We start from the raw sequence: 19,879 nt of genomic DNA on the forward strand, positions 1-19,879 counted from the left end.
GTAATTTTTTAATAAGCATAATGCAATAAAATAACCCTAATGTTTTACAGTAATGTCAAATATACCCGCATCATTTTTTTTGACATATTCGTCCACTCAATGTTTAATTTTGGGTAAAAAATCACCTTCGATGGATGGAAACTATCAGTCGATTGATGGTCAACGCCTGATACTGATCAAGCATATAGACATGGACGTAGATGCCGACATGGCGTGTCTATGTCGAGCTCATGATGACGTGGCCATGTTAGAATTTTAAAAAATAAAATAAATAATTATTATGATTAATATTTAATTATTTTATGACCAATCAAAGAGTGACACTCTCTTATTAATATTTGTTTAAATGAACCCTTAAATGGAAAATAACTTGAAAGGGGAATCGAACCTGGGTAATCGTTATGGAATGGCACGACTTTTGCCACTAAATCAATCTTATTACTTCATTAAATAATGTACTAAATGCTATTTAATAGATACTTGATTTGAATTTAATTAAAAAAAATAAAACACGTGTTTATAATCTCACATATACCCGAATATTTCCAAAACTCCTCTCAATTCTCATAATCTGTTTTGGTTTATCTTCCCCAATCTCACCTTTCCCAAATTTGTTTCATCTCTGAAGCTCTCTTCTCCACACAAATGGCTGCCTCTTCGAAACCCCCAATACTTCGTTGACCACCATACTTTGGTGGCCATATTTGCTCCGGCCGGCTTCCACGATGAGTGGGTGAACCTGAAAACAAACCTCAAACGATGTAACACTTATCTCTTCTTCCATGGAAACAGACCAAGGGAACCCCATCGTGAATTTCAAAAACTAGAGGTAAAACCCCCAAAACCTAGCTCCTTATTTTGAAAATAAAATCACCACTGGATGTGTAAAAATTTCGAAAAATATCTATGAACATTTTGTTTTTTGTTTTTTTTGTAACCTCTGAACATTTCGAAGAATCCTTTATAGAAACTTCTTATTCTTATAAAAAAATTATTACTATGTTTTGTTATGTATTGCATCATACGTGTTTTATTTATTTTTTTTATCAGGATTACTATGTATTGCATCATATTAGTCGATTGGAAGTTGTTGCTATAAGAATTTTGAAAAAAAAAATTGAGGACTGTGGTAACGAAACCCTAAACCCCAATCTATTTTGGAAATAATCGGGAATGGGAAGATTGAGAGAAGTTTTAGATAAAATGATAAGTGACACTCAATGCGCTTTGAGAAGATAACAACAGGATGATTTAAGAAGCATTGACCATGCTGTCGGGAATGTAACGAGTATTGCTTTGAGAAGAAATAGATTCGGGGCGGTCGAGATGGATGGGGTGTATGCATTGGCGCAGTGTTGGGAGAGCCTTACGTCGGTGAGTGTCAGCAGTACCTGCAGAAGGCGACGAAAACGGTGAGAGGATGCGTGCTTAAGGAGGAAGGGAGAGATTTGAATGCTGGGTGCTATTTGAGGTACTCCATAAATAGGTTCTATAATGATGGGGTCGATTCGAAAGGTCATCGCGTAATTCTTTTGCCTTTTGTTTTTCTTTTTTGAAGATACTGAGCTTGATTTTAATGTAGAAATAGACTGAAGTTATCTAGAACTGATCTTGGCTCGAGTGTAGGATATGTATTTGTGTTTGATAGAGTATCTTAAACATTTTTCCAGAATTCATATGTATTTAGAGGGTGATTTGAGATTATTTTTGGATGTTCTGGAGTAGATTTTGCAATTCATTTTAGATATTTTTGTTGTATTTAGCCTTTTTATATAATAGAGACTGTTGATATCTGGTTGGTTGATGGATTTCCTGCTGGAACCACTTGGATTGTTTGCTGGTTTTGTTTCAGATTGTAATAGAAACATAGCTTTCGGTTTTTCACAATCACAAAGTTATCGATGTAAGGAGTTTCGGGTATAATCGGGTATAAGTGAGATTATAAACACGTGTTTTATTTATTTTTTTATTAAATTCAAATTAAGTATCTATTAAATAACATTTAGTACATTAATTAATCAAGTAATAAGCTTGGTTTAGTGGCAAAACTCGTGCCATTCCACAACAATTACCCAGATTCAATTCCCCTTCCAATTCATCCTCTTTTTAAGGGTTTCTTTAAACAAACATTAATCAAAAGAGTGACACTCTCTAATTGGTTATAAATAATTAAATATAAATAATATTAATCATAATAATTATTTATTTTATTTTTAAAAGTTTTAACATGACAATGTCATGACATCATGAGGTCTGACATGGACATGCCACATCGACATCCATGTCCGTGTGTATATATTTGGTCAGTATCAGACGTTGACTCTCAGTTAACTAACTGTTTTCATCCACCGAGGTTGATTTTTGACCCAAAATTAAACGTTGAGTGGACAAATGTGTCAAAAAAATGATATGAGTATATTTGACACTACTGTTAAACGTTAGAGTTATTTTATTAGATTATGTTTTTAATATAATTTGGATATTTCCTTTTCAATAATACTAGTGATTTCTATAAAAAAAAATATGTATTAAATATCAAATAATTTCTTATATTTTAATTTAAAATTAAAAATATTTTTCATAATATTTTAATTAAAAAAACATATCAAATTAACAGTTAATATTTGAAGTTATTTTTATGGAAAAGTGGAACCCATTACTAACTAAAAAGGCAGTCGTAGGCGATAAAACATTTCCGAGCCCATCTCGCACATAGAACTATCCAGAAAAAATTGTCCATCCACGTCAAGCCGGGGACAAATACCCAAATGTATTCTGCCACGATTTTTCAAGCAAAACCGTTGGATTATCGATCCATGAGAGCTTGAAGTCGTCTCATGTGGGGCCGGCAATAACACAGACTCCTCCACGTCGAAAAACAAAGTAAAACCATTAATATTATTACACGTGTTACGGGATAAATCGCCAACCGTTAGATCATTCCCGCTGGCTCTGGCTCTGGCTCTAATACCCCAATCGAGAGACAATCTTAGGTGGTGTTTGGTTCAAGGATTGTGGGATTCCCATGGGATGGGAATCTCACATTCCCATGTTTGGTTGGTCGGGAATCTCATTCCCAATAATGTTTTATTATCAATAGTAGATTTTTTTGGGGTATATTACCGGGAATGTCATTACCTCCCTTCCTTTAGGTATTGTAACATTACCGGCGTTTTGGACTAAAATGTCCTTAAATTTTTATTTTTATTTCTAAAATATCATTCTTCTATCATTGAATAATAAAAATTCTATGAAGGTTAAATTACAAATTTATCCTTAAATTATTTTAGATTTACAAAAAAAATTATATAAATAAAATTGTATATGAAGTTCATGAATTAAAATTTTTTTATCCTTTCATTAAACCTTTTTTATATTTTTAATTTTGTAAAAAAATTTATATAAATATTATGAATTTAATTTTTTAAAGAAAATATATAAATATTTTACGATTTGTAATATTATACAAATATATAATAAGGACAATTTGGTCAAATATACATTTCAATAATCTTTTATTCCTTTAACCAAACACGGTAATCTTACATTCCTGCTAAACCAACTAAACACAAAATACAACATTCCAGTAATCCTATTCCCTGGTAATCTTTTATTCCCACTGGTAATCTTACATTCCGTGAACCAAACGCACCCTTAATGTACAATGTACATTACATCTAATGCCTCGATATTTAGGTAGTTTTGTTGTAAGGTAACTTTAAATTGAAATATTAATATTTTTTAATATTTTTAATAAAGTGATATTTAAAATATTAGATCTTTTAAAAGAAATATTAATTTCGTTAATTAATTTTCTATAGAATTTAATATTAATATTTATGATAGAAAAAATAATATTTTAAATAATATTTTATCAAAAATATTAAATATTTTAAATAACATTTAATATTAATATTTTTGATAAAAAATATTTTTAAAAATATTTTATTAAAAATATTAAAAATATTAATATTTTTTGATAACGTGTCGCACTCAAACATCCCCTCAATATTTAAAACTGATTTCAAACGAATATATAATGCAGTCTATTTACTGATAAATTCCACTAAAAGACCAGCTTTGAAGCAAACAATGAGGAAATGGACGGTCCCTTCCGTTTTGATTCTTCTTTGCCTTCTTAGTCTCTTTTCAGATCAAGGTCAGCTTACTCCAAATTTGCTTTCATTTTCTGTTTTTTATTTTTATTTTCTGGATTTACGGTTTTTCCAGGTAGAAAAGTACATGCAAATGCTGAAGAGGGAGCTGTAGATCCCCCAAAAGTCAAGGAAAAGATCGGCGCTGTGCCTAACGGTTTACAAACTGATTCTGATGTCGTTAAAAGGTTCGCATAATTTTGTTTATGAACAAGCTTTTACTTAATTTTTTTAATCTTTATTGTGATATTTTGAATCCGAAAATCTTTTTTTTTTTTGCCTTTGTTGTCAGGGAATCCGAGTCGATCTCTTCCAGATCGCTTCGAAATAATGCGGAGAAATTTGAATTACAAGCTGAGGTGTCTCGGCTTATGGACATTATTATCAATTCTCTTATAGCAACAAGGATATTTTCCTCCGGGATCTCAAATGCTTCTGATGTAGGCTTTCGACTTTTCTTTTGTGATTGTTTTTGTTGTTTTTTAGTTCAATATTTGAACGGAAACCTCGTTTAAATTTTAGGCATTGGACAAGATTAGGTTCCTTTCACTCACAGACAAAGAAGTTTTGGGTGAAGGTGACATTTCCAAGCTGGAGATCCAGGTTAGTGCTTCACGTTAGAACTTTATTTTATGGAAATATAAACGCAGAAACTCTGGTTTTCGTTGTCTAGAAATGTTGCAAAACGGGCATGAGCATGCACATGTGGAATTTCTGTATCAGTATTTCGGAACCTTATAAACCTGATGAAATTGCAGATTAAGTTGGACAAAGAGAAGAAAATACTCTCACTTCGTGACAGAGGTATAGGAATGACAAAAGAAGATTTAATCAAGAACTTGGGAACAATTGCAAAATCTGGAACTTCTGGTAAATAAATACTAGATTTTCTTTAAATGTTGTTAAATTATGATTAAATTAATTTTTCAATTTTTTTCCCTTTTCTTTATGCAGCATTTGTTGAGAAAATGCAGAGCAGTGGACACCTTAATCTGATTGGGCAGTTTGCGGTCGGTTTCTACTCTGTCTATCTGGTAGCGGACTATGTTGAAGTTATTAGTAAACACAATGACGACAAACAGTAAGTTTTCTAGCTTAATGTAGTTGTTATTGAAGTGTTTGAATCATTGTTACATAGTGGTTCCATGAAAATTTTCAGGTATGTATGGGAATCGAAGGCTGATGGGGCATTTGCCATATCTGAGGATACTTGGAATGAACCATTGGGACGTGGAACTGAGATTAGATTGCATCTTAGGGACGAGACTCAGGAGTAATTGGAGGAGGGCAAATTGAAGGTTAGTGTAGGTTAAAGTAATGATTGTTTACATTACCTTTATTTTAGGCATGTGATTTTCTGTGGGTTTTATCTGACCCATCACGTTGTCATTAATAAATGAATTTGTTGTTTAATGTATTGAATGCTTGATCTTTTGAAAATATGCTAAGAATACAGGCTATGGTATTATATGCAGGAGTTGGTGAAGAAATATTCTGAATTCATAAACTTCCCCATCTATATCTGGGCAAGCAAAGAGGTTGTGTTGAGGTACCTTCCGATGAAGATTCAAGCGATGAGGATGACAATGGTACTTATCACTGGAAACTATCATGTTAATATTTATACAAGACTTTCTGATGCCATCTTTCCTCATTAGAGTGTGCATGTTATAATTGTCGTCTTTTGTATTTTGTTGTCTTATATTGCTCCAAACAGCTGATACCAGCTCTTCCGAGAATGGAGAAGATGAAGAAGCCGAAAAAAATGAGGATGATGATGCTGAAAAGAAGCCAAAGACAAAGAAGGTGAAGGAAACTACTTATGAATGGGAGCTTCTGAATGATGTTAAGGCTATATGGTTGCGCAGTCCAAAGGTGGTGACAGATGAGGAATACACGAAGTTCTATAAATCTTTAGCAAAGGTAATTTTTCATATTTCCTAGCATCAGAATTCTTAAAATACTATGGGGAGGTTTCTAACTTCTATTCTTGTAAATGTAAATTTTCACGCCCTGCAGAACTTTAGTGATGAGAAGCCCATGGCCTGGAGCCACTTCACTGCCGAAGGTGATGTTGAGTCCTAAGGCTGTTTTGTTTGTGCCTCGCCGGAACTAGCCCTTAACTTAGATGGGCATTGCTGGTTCAAGTCGTTGACGCACCCCGTTGATAAGCACGTGCCTGACCCTCCGCTTGCCTCCACGATCATTGGCAAGTTGTAACCGTCAACTAAGCTAATGTCGTAGAAATCCTGGGTGCCTGATCCGATCCTGAATTCCGATAAGATAGCCGGGGGAGTTGCACCTCTGCCATTGCATTCCACTTGGCTCGAGCCACAGTCAGCGGTTTGGCAGGTGAGTTGACCTGTGTTTGGTCCGATGTGCATCCAGATCTTCCCCAGAACCTACCTGACCAACCGGGTTGTGCCTGGAATGATCGTGACCCTCTGCTCTGTAGATCGAATCCAGTGCTACCAAAGTCGGAGTTGCCAAGGATACCAGGCCAAACTGTGTGGTCACATTTATTCACCAGTGTAAATGTAGTCCCTGAAATCCCTGTGTATACATGTTTAAATTCAAACTGTGTTCATGTTAATGCTATGAGCATTCAATGTTGAAGATCATACCTTGGAAGAGGGAGATGAGGCAAAATAAACAGGTGGAGGAGATGAGATCCATCTGTACTGAATTCTTTATGGGGTTTGACTAAAGACTAGGGGATTTTACTAATGCTGATGAAGAGAGTATAGCTTTGTCCTGGGAAGAAGAGGATGCATTTCCAGCGTGACGATAAATTGATAATCAAGGTGAAAAAAAGGTTGTTTTTTTTATAATTTTGTGCCTTATGGTATCGATACTCACTCAACCAGTATCGATACTATGCTTCAATTAACACTCATTTTATCTTGAAAGTGTCGATACCGGATGAACAATACCGACACCCTTTGCCCAGAATACACTTCTTTAACCCGAAAATCTTACCAAACTTACTTAATTCTTCTACCATAACCTCCTTTTAACCCTTTAAGCTTAACTACACTTATTCCAATCATCGTATATCCATATAACCTATCATCATCTTTAATAACTCATCTTAATTTTTGAAACCAAGAATTTTACTAAATTTTCAACGTGTTCTTAATTCACTTCTATAACTTCTAATTTCTTAATTAGATTATTGACAAGTCAAATATGACTTAAAAATCCATTTATAGTTTCTTCTTCAACAATTCACTTAAAAACTCTTTATATTTAACTCTTCATAACTTATTCATCTTGAAGTTTCAACACATTTTAATCTCTAATTAAGCTTTTTTAACATACCAAGAATCAAAACCAAGCTTAAAACTTAAGAAATAATCATTTTACCTAAACTCACATTTAAATTAAAGCTCACGGCAACGAGGGAGAATAAGAGAACCAAGTCTCCAGACTCTTCTTTCCTTTTATCCCATTTCCACGTGTTTATATCCTATATAAAGGAAAATAAAAGTATTCCTTATGAAATGATCATTTTACCCTCTCATCTTTCCAACTTTGCTAATCTATCCAACATCAAAATTCTCTAATTAAGTCCTTAAACTTTTAACTTGTTTCGAAATTAAGCACAAAGTTTTCAAAATTTATATTTTAGTCACCTGCCCTGTAACACCCTCAACCCGTATCTAACCCGGATACAAGTCTGATGTGTCACATTTACTTTTCAAACTTTAACTTTTAACGAAAACCAAGGAAATTTTAAAACTTTATTAAAATAACATTGTTACTGTACACGAGTTAACCAAAACAAGACAAAACTGATCAGAGCATTTGTAACTAACACTTTTCTTACATGCCAACACACTATACACCATCAAAATACATAATTTCACAGTTACTTCTGATCTGATCTTCTAGCAGTGCTGCTGTTCTTGCCACTCCTATTTCTGTTCTTCCCGATTCTAGGTACCTACGTGTAAATCACTTACACGCTAAGTCACAGACTTAGTGATGCAATAAACATATAATGTAACTTTAACTAGTAATCATACATACATATATGTCATTATCATTCATATCTCTTATCTCATATTCCTATGATCTTTTATATCCATATCATATATCTTATAATTACCATTTGTACCATCATATATCACACATAACATTTCATAAGGAAACAAACATATCATCATATCCAATTTATTAATATTATCTATTTATTAGCCCATGGTACACATGTGAGAGCTGTAGATACGTGAGTCTATTGAGGTTGTGCACCACTATGCTGTCACCACAGCTCGTATAAATGTCCCGAAGGACCTATCCAGAGGTCATAAAGATCCTCGGTAACTATTTAGAGGTCATAAAGATCCTCAGTAACTGTCCATAGGTCCCGAAGAACCTAGGTAAATTGTCCATATGTTCCTTAGAACATAGGTAAACCCTCGACTCTTGGCATTCCAACTATACCTCTAGCTCTCAATACACATAACATGGGCATTTTCACTTATACACTTTCATTGCTCTTATGATCACATATTACTTTTCTTCTGTCACATATCACATGTGCATATAGTCACATAGTTTACTTTCATGTAATTCATGTCACTTTTCATATAAACATATGATTCATTTTCACGTATCACATATACTTTCTCTTTCATATTACTCATGTCTTGTGATCAGATAAACACGCTATCACATAAAATAACATGTCAAATCTATCACACCACTAATATAATATTCTCATATATTCGTGTAGTTCAGTATCACATATCATATGAATCATATAAATCATGTTACATATACTCATTCATACATAGAATTCACAAATCAAATAACATTTTACGAGTTACTTATTACCATAGTAACTCCGTCACTGGCTCATCGCAAGACAATGCTTATTCTATAACATAAGTACAATAAAATTGCACTCACCTTAGCCTTGCTTGCTTTGATTTGATTCTAATTCATCTATTGTTCCGAAACAAGATTACGCTCTAAATCTACATAGTAATACATTGATACATATCAGTATACTAATTAATATATTCTAAACCATCACTTATTAGGCTAAAAAGAAAGCTATTTTCAACTTTTAATGAAGGCATGCATCGATGCACTACACCATGTATCGATGCATCCCTTGACAGGTGCATCGATGCACTATCCATGCATCGGTGCATAAATCCTATTCGATTTTTGTATTTTAAGCAGGTGCATCGATGCACTCCTTATGCATCGATGCACTAATTGCATTCGATGTTCATTTATTTGAGAGTGCATCGATGCACATTGAAGATGCATCGATGCACACAACCCAGAAATGATACTTTGAGCACAAAAATCCCTTCTTTATTCTCTCAACTCTTCATATTTCATCCCTTTTTCTATTCTTATCTCTTATACACCTATTTAAACTAATCTATACTCATTTATTTCATCTTAAGCCCCAAAATCCTATCCTCCTTATGAGATTCAAGAATTATACAACTTTGTAACATGATTTAATTCCACTTCTAACACTTTATATGCCTTAACTAGATTGATGGCAAGTCAAATCCAACTTCTAATTCTAATAATCAACTCTATATCAAAATTTCATTCAAGAACTCAAAATCTTTAATATTCCCTAACTCTTTTATCTTTTGATTTTAAGATAACTTAAGCTTTCCTTAAGCTTAGTTATCATCTAACGATCAAAACCCAAACTTTAAATTAACAAATAATCAACAGATCAGAAAGCTTACATTTGCTTGGCTCTCTTTTACGTATGAAGAAGAAGAAGAAAGCTCTAGAGAAATCTCTCCTTTCCTACGTGTATATATCCTTACCATATCCCATTTTTTAATTCATTTCTTGGTCAAATGACCCTTTTACCCTTTAATACCTTTTATAATTACTAGCATCTTTAAGGTAATATTTCCAAATAAATCATTGAACGTTTCAACTATTCTATTTTAAATCACCAAATCCTGAAATATTACAATTTGGTCACCACCCGGTATTGAGGATGTTACAAATCTCCCATCCTTAAAATAAAATTCGTCCTCGAATTTTTCATTGTACATCTTGATAAGAACATATCTTCTAATGTTCTCATGTTTTTTTCAACTTATTCCTTCGTAATTTATAATCAGTGATTTGCCTTCAATTTCCAAAGAATCCAATCTTTATCTATCTTTTCCACTCTTTCAATTTTTTACATTTTCCTTTGACCTTCATAAAATCCGTATAATATTACTCATCCCGTAGACAGTAACCAAACTCTTATTTCATTATAATTTAACCAAGAATATAATCTTGAATCTTCTTTAAATGTGATTAAACATATATTTTACAAAATTAAACAATCTTTTCATATCACCTTGCACATTTTCCTTCACTTCTATATTGAACTTATCATCTACCCTTCCATATAGTCTATCTTATATCTGATCCTTTAAACTCAATTCTTTTCATTTCTTTATCCACTTATCCTGTTATAATCAAGATCTTCATATACATAACCAAACTATATCCTATCCTTCATACTTTCATAACACTTATATTTATCTTTAAATAACCTTCCATATCGTATTTCTATAATTATGATATTTAACACTACTTGCACAACCTTATTCCTTGTAAAATTCTTATTCAGTCAAAATATATTTATCCATTTTCATCTCAAACTTTTCTATTAAATATTTAACTTTCATCAAACATATAAATCCTTTAAATTTAATACATTCATTCTCACATTACTTTGTTATTCAACCCACTTCTCTAAAGAAAAATGTAAACCTTCGTCAAATCATCCACATATATATTTTTTCTAACCAAAATAACTCATCCTTTATTTCCTTAACTTATTAAACCTTCTTTTTTTTTCTTGATTCAAATTCAAACATTTCATTTATCGTTGTCTTATAAACCGATCACAGATATATATATATATATATTCCCAAAACTCTTCCAAAACATACTCCTATCACTTGCTCTTTTAATATTTTTCCTCATAACATATATCCTTCAACACTGACATTTCCAATCCGTCTAAGCTGATTAGTTGTACCTCTTCCTAATTTACAATTATCATTTGCATACTAACTATATAACTAGTCCATCTCTAATATTACTTTCAATCTCTTGAAGAATAACTCCATTAGGTTAACAAAGAATTCAATTCCCTAAATCTGAATGAAACATCTCCAACATATCTAATTTACTTGAGCACTGTGCCTTACTAAATTTGTCACTTTAATATTACTACAAATGACTTTTATCTACAATTCTCAATTCTCTCACCCATTCACTAATCATGTATATATATACAACTCGGATCAACCAATATCATAATGCCTTTACTGTACAATAGAAAATACCTGCTATTATCTCTGGATCATCAAAATCTTCATTGGTATTAATATTATACATTCGAGCAGTGGAACGTATTTCCTATTGAGTAGAGGAATCAGGTTGACTTATGCCTCTTCCTCTACCCCTTCCTCTTTGAGACATAGAAGCAGATCGATCCAACTGTGCATGCTCTTCTATCCCCAATGGAAATCTCTCATGAAATGTCCTGGTTCCCTACATCGGAAACAAGATCCAGATTTAACTCTACATGTCCCACCGTGATATCTTCCACAAGTCCGACAATGTCTCTGTTGTGCTCTTCCATCACCAGACCCTACTGATTGGGCATGTCTAGTTCTTATCTGATTTGATTCTCTAACAGAGGATACCACCGATCCAATCCTTGTCTGAGACTGAAAACCAGAATCTCTACCTCTCTTGGGTGGTGCAGAACTCGATGAAACCCCTATTCTTTTAGAGAGTTAGATTATTTAATCCCCAAACCTTTCATTATGAGCTCTTTCTAGAGCTTTAGCATAATTTACTATTTCTTGAAATGAAGACAAGTTTAGCACTATTAACATTTCTTTCAACCTCGGGTGCAAAGCCTCTACAAACCACTCACATGCATCATTCTCTGTTGGGACCAACTCATTCGTAAAATGACTTAACTTATTAAACTCGTACTCATACACTGTGCGATTCATCTGTTTCAGATTCAAGAATTCTTGCTTCATTTTCTGAATAAACTGGTCTCCTATATACTTGTGCTTAAATTCTTCTAAGAATAAAGACCATGTCACTTGGTCACTTGTCAGTCTCAGAGTAACATTCGTCCACCAAATTCTAGTTTGCCCACGAAGCAAGTAGAACACTCCATCTAATTTCTCCACACTAGAACAGTGAAGTCCTTCTAACATAACCTTTACATCATTAAGCTAAAGGTCTGCGGTAACAGGACCTTTTTCGGCTTCACCCCTAAACTCTGGAGCTCCCAAACCCTTCAACTCCTTTGCAACATTTATTCTTGGAGTTGAAGTAGTAGGAGGTTGGAAACACGTCAATACTGCTTCTAATGTTCTAAAAAACACATCTTGATCAGCTATAGGCACTCCAGAAGGTGCTTGTTCTTCACTTTGCTGGGCCAGGGCAGGTGAATTACTACTTTTAGCGGGCCGATCATCTCCCGCTTGACTTCGAGAACTATCATGTCTGGACATCTATAAAAACATACCCATATCATTGTATCAGCAAAACAACACACTTACTATTATATCAGATCAGAAGTTTTCACTATTTTGTTGGCATGTATACTTTATAAGACACTCTAGACTTCGTTTTATGCCGAGAATTGACTAAACCGTAGCTCTGATAGCATTAAATATAACACCTTCAACCCGTATCCGACCCAGATACAAGTCTGAGGTGTCACATTGACTTTTCAAACTTTAACTTTTAACGAAAACCAAGGAAATTTAAAACTTTATTAAAATAACATTGTTACTGTATACGAGTTAACCAAAACAAGACAAAACTGATCAGAGCATTTGTAACTAACACTTTTCTTACATGCCAACACACTATACACCATCAAAATACATAATTTCACAATTACTTCTGATCTGTTCTTCTAGCAGTGCTGCTGTTCTTGCCACTCCTATTTCTGTTCTTCCCGATTCTAGGTACCTACGTGTAAATCACTTACACGCTAAATCACAGACTTAGTGATGTAATAAAAATATAATGTAACTTTAACTAGTAATCATACATACATATATGTCATTATCATTCATATCTCTTATCTCCTATTCCTATGATCTTTTATATCCATATCATATATCTTATAATTACCATTTGTACCATCATATATCACACATAAAATTTCATAAGGAAACAAACATATCATCATATCCATTTTATTAATATTATCTCTTTATTAGCCCATGGTACACATGTGAGAACTGTAGATACGTGAGTCTATTGAGGTTGTGCACTACTATGCTGTCACCACAGCTCGTATAAATGTCCCGAATGACCTATCCAGAGGTCATAAAGATCCTCGGTAACTATCCAAAGGTCATAAAGATCCTCGGTAACTGTCCATAGGTCCCAAAGAACCTAGGTAAACTGTCCATATGTTCCTTAGAACATAGGTAAACCCTCGACTCTTGGCATTTCAACTATACCTCTAGCTCTCAATACACATAACATGGGCATTTTCACTTATACACTTTCATTGATCTTATGATCACATATTACTTTTCTTCTGTCATATATCACATGTGCATATAGTCACATAGTTTACTTTCATGTAATTCATGTCACTTTTCATATAAACATATGATTTATTTTCACGTATCACATATACTTTCTCTTTCATATTACTCATGTATTGTGATAAGGTAAACACGTATTACATAAAATAACATGTCAAATCTATCACACCACTTATATAATATTCTCATATATTCATGTAGTTCAGTATCACATATCATATGAATCATATAAATCATGTTACATATACTCATGCATACATAGAATTCGCAAATCAAATAACATTTTACGAGTTACTTATTACCATAGTAACTTCGTCACTGGCTCATCGCAAGCCAATGCTTATTCTATAACATAAGTACAATAAAATTGCACTCACCTTAGCCTTGCTTGCTTTGATTTGATTCTAATTCTTCGATTGTTCCGGAATAAGATTACGCTCTAAATCTACATAGTAATACATTGATACATATCCGTATACTAATTAATATATTATAAACCATCACTTCTTAGGATAAAAAGAAAGCTATTTTTAACTTTTAATGAAGGCATGCATCGATGCACTACACCATGTATCGATGCATCCCTTGATAGGTGCATCGATGCAGTATCCATGCATCGATGTATAAATCCTATTCGATGTTTGTATTTTAAGCAGGTTTTTCGATGCACTCCTTATGCATCGATGCACTAATTTCCTTCTATGTTCATTTATTTGAGAGTGCATCGATGCACACAACCCAGAAATGATATTTTGAGCACGAAAATCCCTTCTTTATTCTCTCAACTCTTCATATTTCATCCCTTTTTCTATTCTTAACTATTATACACCTATTTAAACTAATCTATACTCATTTATTTCATCTTAAGCCCTAAAATCCTATCCTCCTTATGAGATTCAAGAATCATACAACTTTGGAACATGATTTAATTCCACTTCTAACACTTCATATGTCTTAACTAGATTGATGACAAGTCAAATCCAACTTCCAATTGTAATTATCAACTCTATATCAAAATTTCATTCAAGAACTCAAAATCTTTAATCTTCCCTAACTCTTTTATCTTTTGATTTTAAGATAACTTAAGCTTTCCTTAAGCTTAGTTTTCATCTAACGATCAAAACCCAAACTTTAAATTAACAAATAATCAACAGATCAAAAAGCTTACTTTTGCTTGGCTCTCTTTCACGTATGAAGAAAAAGAAGAAAGAAGAAAGCTCTGGAGAAATCTCTCATTTCCCACGTGTATATATCCATACCATATCCCATTTTTTAATTCATTTCTTGGTCAAATGACCCTTTTACCCTTTAATACCTTTTATAATTACTAGCATCTTTAAGGTAATATTTCCAAATAAATCATTGAACTTTTCAACTATTCCATTTTAAATAACCAAATCCTGAAATATTACAATTTGGTCACTAACCTGGTATTGAGGATGTTATATGCCCTGTTTTGGAATGTTACACACCATACTCTCCTCAACAAAATGGTGTGGCTGAGAGGAAGAACCGAATCATTCTCGACATGGTTCGATCAATGCTTAAGAGTAAGAAGATGCCGAATGAAATCTGGGCAGAAGTCGTGCAATGTGTCATCTATGTACAAAATCGATTTCCACATGTAAAGTTAGATAATAAAACATCACAAGAGGCATGGAGTGGAAAAAAGTCAACAGTTTCTCATCTCAAAGTGTTCAGTAGTGTTGCTTATGCACATGTATCGAATCAATGAAGAACGAAGCTCAAAGATAAAAGCAAAAGGTATATTTTTATTGGGTATGATGAGAAGACAAAAAGGTACAAGCTACTCAATCCGATAAGCAAGAAGGTGATGGTGAGTCATGATATGCATGTAAATGAAACAAGCGAGTGAGACTGAAACAATTCGACAAAGGCTATCATCGAAGTTGGAGAATCACCATTCGCTGCACCAAGCATACCAACAAACTCTAAAACTATTGATGATGAAAATAAACCATAAAAACCCAAAATGCGAAGTTTACAAGATTTGTATGATTCATCAAATGAAGTACATCTTGTATGTCTTTTGGCAGATGCTGAAAATATCAACTTTGAAGAGGCATTGAGTGACAAGAAGTGGCAAACCGCCATGAACGAGGAGATTAAGGCAATTGACTGCAACAATACATGGGAGCTAACAGAATTGCCAAAAGGAAGTCGACCTATTGGTGTGAAATGGGTGTTCAAGAAAAAGATGAATGCTCAAGGCAAGATAGAACGGTACAAGGCGCGACTTGTTGCGAAGGGATATAAGCAAAAGGTAAGAATCGACTATGACGAGGTATTTTCTCCTGTTGTAAGAATGGAGACGATTCGATTACCAATTTCACAAGCTGCTCAATTCAAATGGGTGTCAAGTCTACATTCTTGAATGGTGTGCTCGAATAAGATGTCTACATCAAACAACCACTCGGGTACATGAACTCGGAGAAGAGAATAAGGTGATAAAATTGAAGAATGCACTTTACAGGTTGAAACAAGCACCACGGGCATGGAATACACTTATCAATACATATTTTAAGAAGAACGTGTTCAAGCAATGTCCCTACGAGCATGCCCTTTACGTAAAGAATAATGGAGGTAACATGTTATTTATTACTCTTTAGGTCGATGACCTCATTTTTATGGGTAAAAATGATGAGATGATAGAAGAGTTTAAGGGCACAATGACACGGGAATTTGAGATGACAGATTTGGGCTTAATGAAGTTTTATCTTGGTTTGGAGGTTAGACAAATAGAGACGGGTATTTTTGTATCACAAGAGACATATGCAAAAGAGATTTTGAAGAAGTACATGATGGAAAATTGCAACCCGATATCAACACCAATGGAACCAGATGCAAAATTCTCGAAGTTCGATAGAGGGGAGTGTCTTGGTAAGAGTAGATACCGGAGTTTGGTAGGAAGCCTTCGCTATCTCACATGAACAAGGTCGAATCTTTCATTAAGTGTCGACATTGTAAGTCGGTTCATGGAGGAGCCGTTTTATTCACATTAGAAGATGTTGAAGTGAATCTTATGGTACATCCAAGGAACGGTGCTAGTCAGGTTGTTCTACTCGAAAGTAGAATATTACAAATTGGTTGGATACTCCGACGACGATTAGTACGGAGACATAGACGATCAGAAAAACACATCGGATATGTGTTTTTTATGGGATATATTGCATTTACTTGGATTTCAAAGAAGCAACTGATCGTGATGCTCTTAACGTGTGAAGCTGAATATACAACAACATATTGATGTGTATGTCATCCGATATGGCTTAGAAATTTGTTGAGCAAGATGGAGCTAAAACAACTAGGTGCAATTGTGATTCATGTTGACAAAAAATCAGCAATTGAGTTGGCAACCAGTGAACCATGAAAGAAACAAACACATTGATGTTCATTTTCACTTTATCCGAGATCATGTGAAGGAAGGAAGTATGTAATTGGTGCATGTGGCAAGCCAGAATCAAGTTACGGATAACTTCACAAAATCGCTATCGAAAGTACTTTTCGATAAATGCAAAAAGATGATTGGCATGACAGATGGTAGAAGCATTTAAGTTTACGGTGGAGTTTTGTTGAATAAACATTAAATGTTGTTTTTAGTGGGAAAATAAAAGGTCAAGAGTTTTTGTAGTTGAAAGGCCAAGGGGTGATACATGAGATAGTGGTCTTTTATGGCTTTTAATAGAATTTATTATTTTTCTGTTTTTGGCAGAGTAGTACATAGTGTCTATATAAAGGTCTTGTTGATTTCATTTGAAAACAACTCAGAGGAATACAAAAGTTAAAGCATTTTGAACTCATATTTCTCTCCACAGTAATGTTCGTATATGCTTCAGAAAATTAAATATTTCAAGTGGGTTTTATTAGAGAGAGTTAAAAATTATTTGAAAACAATATAGTAGTTATGGGTTAATTTGATTTATGTTTTACAAATTATTGCATAATGGACAAAAATGATTGAGACATTAGTCGATATGAGTTGTTATTGTATTCTAGTAAGTTATAGATTACTGCAAAATCCACGATAAAGTGGTTGTTCTAATAAATCGTTGATTTACGGAAGCCATGCACTCATGCTTAATAGTTCTCTCCCTAGTTTTAATGTAACAAGAAATAGAAAAAACTGAATTTGATAAAATGGGCACTACTTAAGGGCCATTAAGTTGAGGCCCCAAAATCAGTTTAGACCCCAGTATAATTTCGACGTCCAAAAGCAACAGTGATGTCTGCTACTTCATAACCAATAAACTTATCCAATATATTTAAATTAAAATTTGATCCTACTGAAATGTCTCGGCTCGTGAGTTTGTACCAATCCTACAAACGGTCTGCTCCTCGCTTAATTATTGGAGATTCCCGGCCCTCACGGCCATGGACGCGTGGGGCAATAACCATCTAATTAATTTGTGCCCGCTTATAATTAGCAAAGTAAGACGTTTCATCTGCCCGCTTATAATTAATTTGTTCAAACAAATAGTTAATAACTCAACAACCATCTAGCGTCCTAACTTCTGTGGGAATGGATAAAAATGCACGCGCTTGCAACCAACGAAATAGCAGCCTTGTGCTCCCAAATTGCTATGGTTGTGATATCACCATGTTGAAGCCAATGAATGCTTTACTCACGTACAAACAATTCAATCATTTGTCTAAATCTTATCTTCAAAGACACTCCTGCTTTGATCAGTAAAGGAAAAAGGTTGCAAATTCTGCATGCTAGTTGTCTATAAAATGGTAGAAATTGTGGGCGGAATACATGATGAATTTGACAAGGAAATCCAACAAATAGCTGAGGCCTGAAGGCCCCTACCCTTACCAGTAATTACGACGGCTCCAGTTGCGAAATAATAACTTAAGGCAGTCGCTATTTAGCTGATTGGCTTTCTCGTCCATGTAGGGCGTTGGAATTTTTTTTTCTCATATAGGGTTCTACTCAAATTATTTTTTTAATTGGGGTGTTTGCTACAATGACCTCATTGGTCGTCAAGTGCTCCATAGGTCGCCAAGTGCTCCATAGGTCGCCAAGTACTCATTGTGACAAAACCTCCTCTGTTACAACAACTCTTCTCTCTTCTCTTGTTGTTGCAACTCCATAGGTCGCCAAGTGTTCTATAGGTCGCCGTGTGTTCTTGGAGACCTATAGAGGCCGCCATGTGCTCCTGAAGACATATGGTGGTCACTGCAACAATCACCCTACTTCAACAAATAATTGTTCGACTGTACTATGTGAAGAATTTTTTTATCCATTGCATTATTGAAACACTTTTCCCTAGCTGATTTACTACTCATTTTGCACGCATTTAACATTCGTTGGTTCTAATTGATTTTATTTGTATTTATATGTGATCCATATAAATATTATAATCCTTCTATTAATGTGAAGAGTCACTAGGATTAATTTAATCAAAATTCTCAATCTAGAATACAAACATAAAACATCGACACAAAAACTGATTAATAAAAATGATTAGTTTCATTTCCCTTGGAAGCAAATGCTCCAGTTGTAGTAGTGGCATGATAATATTAAATATTATCCATACCTTCCATGAAATCAATAATCAATAGAATACCATCCCCTCTTCTAATATAAATTAATTCGACCTGAAAAAAAAGCCTCCCTTTCGTACATTAGGCTCTTCACCCAAACCCACCGATTTTCACATGTTGAAGAGGCAACTTGCTAGGGGAACTTCAATTCAGTTGACGGGAGAGGATTTTCAGTCTTGAATGCATTCCACGTCACTGTCAGACAAGCTCGTGGGACCCATCGGGGTCACTAATAATTACATTTTCCCCATCAAATTTTAATGGATATTTTTGTGCTAAATCCTTATTCATTTTATATAAAAATAGGATTTTGTTGTTGTTGTTTGTGTTAAATGATAATATTTCGTATATTTTCCATTCTATATGACATCGTACGAATATACTTGGTGAATGAGTTAGAAGAGTGCCCTGACAACCAAAACGCCATAACCGTTGCCATGCCGACGTAAAAGTAGGTACAATTAGGCCCTGTACCTCCCTGAGGAACTACCAACATAGGGATGTTGTAATCGTCCACCAAGCTAACATAAAAAAAGTCAAGACCACTGGCACCACCTAAAGTAA

At 34.1% G+C, this 19,879-nt stretch overlaps 1 pseudogene; it reads left to right on the forward strand.

The window, feature by feature from the left end:
• The first annotated feature begins 4,051 nt into the window (after positions 1 to 4,051).
• On the forward strand, positions 4,052 to 6,437 carry LOC120136988 (annotated as a pseudogene).
• Positions 6,438 to 19,879: the final 13,442 nt, after the last annotated feature.

This window comes from Hibiscus syriacus, unplaced genomic scaffold (assembly GCF_006381635.1).
Source record: "Hibiscus syriacus cultivar Baekdansim isolate YM2019G1 unplaced genomic scaffold, ASM638163v2 tig00110646_pilon, whole genome shotgun sequence".
Classification (NCBI taxonomy): Eukaryota; Viridiplantae; Streptophyta; class Magnoliopsida; order Malvales; family Malvaceae; genus Hibiscus; species Hibiscus syriacus.